Source organism: Eulemur rufifrons, chromosome 21, assembly GCF_041146395.1.
Source record: "Eulemur rufifrons isolate Redbay chromosome 21, OSU_ERuf_1, whole genome shotgun sequence".
Taxonomy (NCBI): domain Eukaryota; kingdom Metazoa; phylum Chordata; class Mammalia; order Primates; family Lemuridae; genus Eulemur; species Eulemur rufifrons.
This window is the reverse complement of record NC_091003.1, coordinates 26,507,802-26,518,328: the sequence shown is the minus strand read 5'-3', so window position 1 is coordinate 26,518,328 and position 10,527 is coordinate 26,507,802.

Sequence of the window (10,527 nt, the reverse complement as noted above, 5' to 3'; positions counted from 1 at the left end):
GCTGACAATAAGCCAGGCTTTTAGGTATAATTCGAGGATCCTATCTCCATTATTTTAAAAGGCAGAGGACATTTCGCCGGATGGCATAAGGATGAGTCGTTGGAGGGGACGTTTTTGTGTGGGGTAGTTCGGGGTGGGGACAGGCCATGTGTCAATCCAATGGGTTGTTTTTGTTATCCCTAGAGAGGAGAAGTGGGCATGTGTGTTGCAGGCAAAAAGTGCACTCTAAGACAACACACATGCACTCTAAGAGTGAAACAGGATCCGCCTTTTTCAGCCTGGTCCTTTAAGAATCCTTTGATTCATCACCTGGGAATCCACCATGGTTCTCTATACCCCTTTATGCGTGGGCCCAGAAAACTGCCTGGTTCCAAGAAGTATTCCACAGAGCTTTTGAAATAACCACTACGTTGAGAATTGTTTTCCAGTTTTTGCAGGACCTTTCACCATAATTGTCATAAGGTTCATCTCTTCCTCCTTAATCTCGAGAAGGCGGCCATGGACAAAACTATGTTGGGGCCTAGCTCACTTGGTGTGTCCGATACTTGGTACTGGAAACTGGCAAGAATACATTCTTTTAAGTATCATTCCAACGTCCTTTCTACACTATGTTAAAAGCCAGAGCACCTTTCGGCAGTTACAATAACAAGGTCTCTCTTGAGGGGAAGTTTTTATGTGGGTTCTGGGGGGCTGGTGGGGCAAGCCCTCTGTCAGTTCTGTGGTTAGTTTTTATTATCCCCAGAGAGGAGAATTGGGCATGTGTTTGGCAGGTGAAAAGTACGGAACGTGTTTCAGAGAATGAAACCTGATCCGCATGTTCATCCCGTTCCTTTAAGAATCCTTTGCTTCATCAGCTTTGAATCCACCATGATTCTCTACACCCCACTATGCATGGGCCCAGTTAACTGGCTATTTCAAAGAAGTATGCCGCAGAACTTTTGAAATAACCACTACCATGGAAATTATTTGCCATCTTTTCCAGCACTTTTACCATTATTTTGATAAGGTTGATCTGTGCTTCCTTAAACCCTAGATGGCTGCGATGGACAAACCTATACTGAAGGCTATCTGTCTTCGTGTTGAAAATACTTGGTACGGGAGTCTTAGAAGAATCCAGTCTTTTAATTATAATTGCACCATCCTTTCTCCCTTATATTAAAAGGCAGAGCAACTTTTGGCAGTTAGCATAAGGATGAGTCACTGGAGCAGACGTTTTTGTGTGAGGTCGGGGTAGGTTTGTGGACAAGCCCTCTGTCAGTCCGGCGGTTTGTATTTATTATGCCCAGACAGGGGAAGTGGATATGTGTGTGGCAGGTGAAAAGTGGAGATCCTGTCTCAATCTTAGACTGAAAAAGGATCCGCACTTTTCATCCTGTTCCTTTAAAAATCCTTTGATTCATTAGCTGGGAATCCACCATGGTTCCCTAGACCCCTCTATGCATGGGCCCAGGTAACTGGCCAGTACCAAGATGTATGCCGCAGAGCTTTCGAAATTAACACTACGTGTAGAATTATTGGCCAGTTTTTGCAGCACTTATCACCATAATTGTGATAAGTTTCGTCTGTGCCTCCTTAAACACAAGATGGCTGCCACGGAGAAAACTATGCTGAGGCCTAGCTCCCTTGGATTTCATGACACTTATCACTGGAGTTTGGAAGGAGGCCATTCTTTTAAGTGTCATTCCACCATCATTTCTCCATTATTTTGAAATGCAGGGAACCTTTTGCAAGTTAGCATAATAATTAGTATCTGGAGGGGATTTTTTTTGTGGGGTCGGTGAGGGTGGGGGGCGCAGGCCCTCTGTCAGTTCGCTTGTTTGTTTTTAGGTTCCCCAGAGAGGAGAAGTGGGCATGTGTGTGGTAGGGGTAAAGTGTGGATCCCGTTCTTGTCTTAGACTGAAACAGGACCAGCACTTTTCACCCCGTTCCTTTAAGAATCCTTTGCTTCATCAGCTGGGAATCCACCATGGGTCTCTAGACCGCTCTATGCGTGGGCCAAGCTAACTGGCTAGTTCAAAGAATTATGCCCCAGACCTTTTGAAATATCCACTACTATGAGAATTATTTCACAACTTTTGCAGCACCTTTCACCATAATTGTGATAAGGTTCATATGTTCGTCCTCAAACCCAAGATGGCTGCCAGGGACAAACGTGTGCTGAGGCCAAGTAACTTGCTGTTGCCAATACTTGGTAAGGGAGTCTGGCAATAAGCCAGTCTTTTAGGTATAAATTCACCATCCTATCGCCATTATTTTAAAAGGCAGAGGACCTTTCGCCAGATACCATAAGGATGAGTCATTGGAGGGAACGTTTTCGTGTGGGGTGGAGGGGGTGGAAAGGCCATCTGTCAATCTGATGGGTTATTATTATCCCCAGAGAGGAGAAGTGGGCATGTGAGTAGCATGTGAAAGGTGTGGATCCTGTTTTAGAGACTGAAACATCATTCGCACTTTTAATCCCTTTCCTTTAAGAATGCTTCATAAGCTGAGAATCCACCATGGTTCTCTGCACCCCACTATGCGTGGGCCCAGTTAACTTGCTAGTTCAAAGAAGTATGCCGCAGAGCATTTGAAATAACCACTACCATGGAAATTATTTGCCACCTTTTGCAGCACATTTACCATAATTTTGATATCGTTCATCTGTGCTTCCTTAAACCCTAGATGGGAGCGACAGACAAAACTATACTGAGGGCTATCTGGCTTGGTGTTGCCAATACTTGGTACGGGTGTATGACAAGAATCCAGTCTTTTAATTATTATTGCACCATACTTTCTCCCTTATATTAAAAGGCAGAGCATCTTTCAGCAGTTAATCTTAGGATGAGTCACTGGAGGGGAGGTTTTTGTGTGAGGTCGGAGTGGGTTGGGGGACAGGCCCTCTGTCAGTCCGGCAGTTTGTATTTATTATGCCCAGAATGGGTAAGTGGATATGTGTGTGGCAGGTGAAAAGTGTAGATCCTGTTTCAGTCTTAGACACCAAGTCTAAGGGACATCAGGCCCTCTGTCAGTTCCCAGGTTTGTTTTTATTATCCCCAGAAAGGAGAAGTAGGAATGTGTGTGGCAGGGGAAAAGCGCAGATCCTGTTTCAGAGACTGAAACAGGATCCGCACTTTTCATCCGGTTCCTTTAAGAAAACTTCGCTTCATCAGCTGGGAATCCACCTTGGTTCTCTACACCCCACTATGTGTGGGCCGAGTTAACTGGCTAGTTCAAAGAAGTATGCCGCAGAGCTTTTGAAATAACCAATACTATGGAAATTATTTGACAGCTTTTCCAGCACTTTTACCATAATTTTGATAAGGTTCATCTGTGCTTCCTTAAACCCTAGATGGCTGCCAGGGACAAACCTATGCTGCGGCCTAAGTCACTTCGTGTTGCCAATAATTCATATGGGAGTCTGGCAATAAGCCAGTCTTTTCGGTATAATTCCACCATCATATCTCCATTATTTTAAAAGGCAGAGGAACTTTCGCCAGATAGCATAAGGATGAGTCGCTGGAGGGGACGTTTTCGTGTGGGGTGGTGGGGGGCGGGGCAGGCCATCTGTCAATCCGATGGGTTGTTTTTACTATCCCTAGAGAGGAGAAGTGGGCATGTGTGTTGCAGGCAAAAAGTGCGGATGCTGTTTCAGTCTTTGACTGAAACATGATCCGCAATTTTCAGCCTGTTCCTTTAAGAAACCTTTGAATCATCACCTGGGAATCCACCATGGTTCTCTAGACCCCTCTATGCGTGGGCCCAGAAAACTGCCTGGTTCCAAGAAGTATTCCACAGAGCTTGGAAATAACCACTACGTTGAGAATTATTTGCCAGTTTTTGGAGCACCTTTCACCATAATTGTCATAAGGTTCGCCTCTTCCTCTTTAATCTCGAGATGGCTGCCATGGACAAAACTATGCTGAGGCCGAGCTCACTTGGTGTGGCCGATACTTGGTACTGGAGACTGGCAAGAATGCATTCTTTTAATTATCATTCCACCATCCTTTCTCCATTATTTAAAAGCCAGAGCACCTTTCGGCAGTTAGAATATGGAGTTCCTGGAGGCGAAGTTTTTATGTGGAGTCTAGGGGCTGGTGGGCAAAGCCCTCTGTCAGTTCTGTGGTTTGTTTTTATTATCCCCAGAGAGGAGAAGTGGGCATGTGTTTGGCAGCTGAAAGTGCGGATCCTGTTTGAGAGAATTTAACCTGATCCACATGTTCATCCCGTTCCTTTAAGAATCCTTTGCCTCAGCAGCTGGGAATCCACCATTGTTCTCTGCATCCGACTATGCGTGGGCCCAGTTAACTGGCTATTTCAAAGAAGTATGCCGCAGAACTTTTGAAATAACCACTACCATGGAAATTATTTGCCAGCTTTTCCAGCACATTTACCATAATTTTGATAAGGTTCATCTGTGCTTCCTTAAACCCTAGAATGCTGCCACAGACAATCCTATACTGAGGGTTCTCTCGCTTGGTGTTGCCAATACTTGGTACGGGATTCTGACAAGAATCCCGTCTTTTAATTATCATTGCACAATCCTTTCTCCCTTATATTAAAATGCAGAGCAACTTTTGGCAGTTAGCATAAGGATGAGACCGTGGAGTCAAATTTATTTTGTGGGGTCGGGGTGGATTGGGGGACAGGCCCTCTGTCAGTCCGGCGGTTTGTATTTATTATGCCCAGACAGGGGAAGTGTATATGTGTGTGGCAGGTGAAAACTGCGTATCCTGTTTCAGTCTTACTGAAAGAGGATCCGCACTTTTCAGCCTGTTCCTTTAAAATCCTTTGATTCATCAGGTGTGAATCCACCATGGTTTCCTAGACCCCTGTATGCATGGGCCCAGGTTCCTGGCCAGTACCAAGATGTATGCCGCAGAGGTTTTGAAATAAACACTACGTGTAGAATTATATGCCAGTATTTCCAGCACATATCACCATAATTGTGATAAAGTTCGTCTGTGCCTCCTTAAACACACGATGGCTGCCACGGAGAAAACTATACTGAGGCCTAGGTCATTTGAATTTCACGACACTTGTTCCTGGAGCCTGGAAGGAGGCCATTCTTTTAAGTATCATTCCACTATTCTTACTCCATTACTTTAAAATGCAGTCAACCTTTTGCAAGTTAGCATAATAATTAGTATCTGGATGGTACATTTTTTTTCTGGGGTCGGTGTGTGTAGGGGTGCAAGCCCTCTGTCAGTTCTCTAGTTCGTGTTTATTTTCCTTAGAGAGGAGAAGTGGGCATGTGTGTGTCAGGTGAAAAGTGTGGATCCCGTTTCTGTCTTAGACTGAAACAGGACCTGCACTTTTCACCCCGTTGCTTTAAGAATCATTTGCTTCATCAGCTGTGAATCCACCATGGGTCTCTTGACCACTCTATGAGTGGGCCCAGTTAACAGGCTAGTTCAAAGAATTATGCCGCAGAGCTTTTGAAATAACCACTACGATGAAAATTACTTGACATCTTTTGCAGCACCTTTCACAATAATTGTGATAAGGTTCATCTGTGCCTCCTTAAACCCAAGGTGGCTGCCATGGACAAACGTGTGCTGAGGCCTAGGTCACTTGCTCTTGCCAATACTTGGTATGGGTGTCTGGCAATAAGCCAGGCTTTTAGGTATAATTCCACCATCCTATCTCCATTATTTTAAAAGCCAGAGGACCCTTCCCCAGATAGCATAAGGATGAGTCGCTGGAGGGGAGATTTTTGTGTGGGGTGATTGGGGGTGGGGGCAGGCCATCTGTCAATCCGATGGGTTGTTTTTGTTATCCCTAGAGAAGAGAAGTAGGCTTGTGTATTGCAGGAAAAAGTGCGGACCCTGTTCAGTCTTAGACTGTAAGAGGATCCGCACTTTTCAGCCTGTTCCTTTAAGAATCTTTTGATTGATCACCTGGGAATCCACCATGGTTCTCTAGACCCATCTATGCATGGGCACAATAAACTGGCTTGTTCCAAGAAGTATGCTACAGAGCTTTTTAATTAACCAGTACGTTGAGAATTCTTTGCCAGTTTTTCAGCACGTTTCACCGTAATTGTAATAACGTTTGTATGTGCCTCTGTAAACCCACGATGGCTGCCACGGACATAACTATACTGAGGTGTAGCCTACTTGGTGTTGCCTACTTTTGTTAGTGAAGACTTACAAGAAGCCATTCTTCTAAGTATCATTCCACCATTCTTTCTCCATTGTTTAAAAATGCATGGAAATTTTGCAAGTTTTCATAATAATCAGTAGCTGGAGGGGACGTTTTTTTTTCGTGAGGTCGTTGTGGATGGGGGGGTCCGGCCCTCGGTCAGTTCGCAGGTTTGTTTTTATTATCCCCAGAGAGGAGAAGTGGGCATGTGTGTGGCAGGTGAAAAGTCCAGATCCTGTTTCAGAGACTGAAACAGGATCCGCACTTTTCATCCGGTTCTTGTAGGAATCCATCGCTTGATCAGCTGGCAATCCACCATGGTTCTCTACACCACACTATGCGTGCGCCCAGTTAACTGGCTAGTTTAATGAAGTTCCTGCAGACCTCTTCAAATAACCACTACTATAGGAATTATTTGCCAGCTTTCCAGCACTTTTAACATAATTTTATCAGGTTCATCTGTGCTTCCTTAAATCTTGATGGCTGCCCCGGTCAAACCTATGCTGAGGCCTAGGTCACTTCCTGTTGCCAATAATTGGTATGGGATTCTGGCAATAAGCCAGTCTTTTAGGTATAATTCCACCATCCTATCTCCATTATTTTAAAAGGCAGAGGACCTTTCGCCAGATAGCATAAGGATGAGTGGCTGTAGGGGACGCTTTTGTGTGCGGTGGTGGGGGGCGGGGCAGGCCATCTGTGAATCCGATGGCTTGTTTTTGTTATCCCTAGAGAGGAGAAGTGGGCATGTGTGTTGCAGGCAAAAAGTGCATATACTCTTTCAGTCTTTGACTGAAACATGATCCGCACTTTTGAGCCTGTTCCTTTAAGAATCCTTTGAATCATCACCTGGGAATCCACCATGGTTCTCTAGACACCTCTATGCGTGGGCCCAGAAAACTGCCTGGTTTCAAGAAGTATTTCACAGAGCTTTTGAAATAACCACTACTTTGAGAATTATTTGCCAGTTTTTGCAGCACCTTTCACCATAATTGTCATAAGTTTCATCTCTTCCTCCTTAATCTCGAGATGGCTGCCATGGACAAAACTATGCTGGGGCCTAGCTCGCTTGGTGTGGCCGATACTTGGTACTGGAGACTGGCAAGTATACATTCTTTTAAGTATCATTCCACCATCCTTTTTCCACTATTTTAAAACTCAGAGCACCTTTCGGCAGTTAGAATGGAAGGAGTGGCTGGAGGCGAAGTTTTTATGTGGGGTCTGGTGGCTGGTGGGGAAAGCCCTCTGTCAGTTCTGTGGTTTCTTTTTATTATCGCCAGAGAGGAGAAGTCGGCATGTGTTTGGCAGGTGAAAAGTGCAGATCCTGTTTCAGAGAATGAAACAGGATCCGCATGTTCATCCCGTTCCTTTAAGAATCCTTTACTTCATCAGCTGCTAATCCACCATGGTTCTCTACAACCCACTATGCGTGGGCCCAGTTAACTGGCTAGTTCAAAGAAGTATGCCGCAGAACTTTTGAAATAACCACTACCATGGAAATTATTTGCCAGCTTTTCCAGCACTTTTACCATAATTTTGATAAGGTTCATCTGTGCTTCCTTAAAGCCTAGATTGCTGCCACGGACAAACCTATACTGAGGGTTCTCTCGCTTGGTGTTACCAATACTTGGTACGGGAGTCTGACGAGAATCCCGTCTTCTAAATATCATTGCACTATCCTTTCTCCCTTATATTAAAAGGAAGAGCAACTTTCGGCAGTTAGCATAAGGATGAGTCAACGGAGGGGACGTTTTTGTGTGGGGTCGGGGTGTGTTGGGGGACAGTCCGTCTGTCAGTCTGGTGGTTTGTATTTATTATGCCCAGATAGGGAAGTGGATATGTGTGTGGCAGGTGAAAAGTGCGGATCCTGTTTCAGTCTAAGGCTGAAACGGGATCCGCACTTTTCAGCCTGTTCCTTCAAAAATCCTTTGACTCATCAGCTGGGAATCCACCATGGTCCCATAGACCCCTCCATGCATGGGCCCATGTATCTGCCCAGTACCAAGATGTATGCCGCACATCTTTTGAGATAAACACTATGAGTAGAATTATTTGCCAATTTTTGGAGCACATATCACCATAATTGTGATAAGGTTCGTCTGTGCTTCCTTAAACACAAGATGGCTGCCACGGAGAAAACTAAGCTGAGGCCTAGCTGACTTGGATTTCCCAACACTTGTTACTGGAGCCTGGAAGGAGGGCATTCTTTTAAGTATCATTCCACTATCCTTTCTCCATTATTTTAAAATGCAGGGAACCTTATGCAAGTTAGCATACTAATTAGTAGCTGGAGAGGACTTTTTTTTTGTGGGGTCAGTGTGGGTGGGGTCGCAGACCCTATGTCAGTTCGCTGGTTTGTATTTGTTTTCCCCAGAGAGGAGAACTGGGCATGTCTGTGGCAGGTGAAAAGTGCAGATACCGTTTCTGTCTTAGACTGAAACAGGACCCGAACTTTTCACCCCATTCCTTTAAGAATCCTTTGCTTCATCAGCTGGGAATCCACCATGGGTTCTGGACCGCTCTATTCGTGGGTTCAGTTAACTGGCTAGTTCAAAGAATTATGCCGCAGAGCTTTTGAAATAACCACTACCATGAGAATTATTTGCCAGCTTTTCCAGCACTTTTACCATAATTTTGATAAGGTTCATCTGTGCTTCCTTAAACCCTAGATGGCTGCCACGGACAAACCTATATGGAGGGCTACTCGCTTGGTGTTGCCAATACTTGGTACGGGAGTCTCACAAGAATCCAGTCTTTTAATTATCATTGCACCGTCCTTTCTCCCTTACATTAAAAGGCAGAGCAACTTTTGGGCATTAGCATAAGGATGAGTCACTGGAAGGGACGTTTTTGTGTGGGGTTGGGGTGGGTTGGGGGACAGGCCCTCTGTCAGTCCGGCATTTTTTTTTTCTTATGCCCAGGAAGGGGAAGTGGATATGTGTGTGGCAGGTGAAAAATGAGGATCCTGTTTCAGTCTTACTGAAACAGGGTCCGCACTTTTCAGCCTGTTCCTTTAAAATCCTTTGATTCATCAGCTGAGAATCCACCATGGTTCCCTAGACCCCTCTATGCATGGGCCCAGGTACCTGGCCAGTAACAAGATGTATGCCGCAGAGCTTTTGAAATAAACACTACGTGTAGAATTATTTGCCAGTTTTTGCAGCACATATCACTATAATTGAGATAAGGTTCGTCTGTGCCTCCTTAAACACAAGATGGCTGCCATGGAGAAAATTGTGCTAAGGCCTAGCTGACTTGGATTTCACGACACTATTTACTGGAGACTGCAAGGAGGCCATTCTTTTAGGTATCATTCCACCATCGTTTCTCCATTATTTTAAAATGCAGGGAAACTTTTGCAAGTTAGCATAATAATTAGTAGCTGGAGGGGACTTTTTTTTTTGTGCGGTCGGTGTGGCTGTGGCGGCAATCCCTCTGTACGTTCTGTGGTTTCTTTTTATTATCACCAGAGTGGACAAGTGGGCATGTGTGTGGCAGGTGAAAAGTGGGGATCCTGTTTCAGAGACTTAAACAGGATCCGCACTTTTCATCCTGTTCCTTTAAGAAACCTTTGCTTGATCAGCTGGGAATCCACCATTGTTCTCTACACCCCACTATGTGTGGGCACTGTTAACTGGCTAGTTCAAAGAAGTATGCCACAGAGCTTTTGAAATAACCACTACCATGGAAATTATTTGCCAGCTTTTCTAGCACTTTTACAATAATTTTGATAAGGTTCATCTGTGCTTCCTTAAACCCTGGATGGCTGCCATGGACAAACCTATACTTGGGGTTCTCTCGCTTGGTGTTGTCAATAATTGGTACGGGAGTCTGACAAGATTGCGGTCCTTTAATTACCATTGCACCATCCTTTCTCCCTTATATTAAAAGGCAGAGCAACATTCGGCAGTTAGCATAAGGATGAGTCAACGGAGGGGACGTTTTTGTGTGGGCTCGGGGTGGGTTCGGGGACAGTTCCTCTCTCAGTCCGGTGGTTTGAATTTATCATGCCCAGACAGGGAAGTGGATATGTGAGTGGCAGGTGAAAAGTGCGGTTCATGTTTCAGTCTTAGACTGAAACAGGATCCGAACTTTTAAGCCTGTTCCTTTAAGAATCCTTTGATTCATCAGCTGGGAATCCACCATGCTTCCCTAGACCACTCCATACATGGGCCCATGTAACTGGCCAATACCAAGATGTATGGTGTACAGCTTTTGAGATAAATACTACGTGTAGAATTATTTGCCAGTTTCTGCAGCACATATCACCATAATGGTGATAAGGTTCGTCTGTGCCTCCTTAAACATAAGATGGCTGCCAAGGAGAAAACTATGCTGAGGCCTAGCTGACTTGGATTTCACGACACTTGTTACCGGAGCCTGGAAGGAGGCCATTCTTTTAAGTAT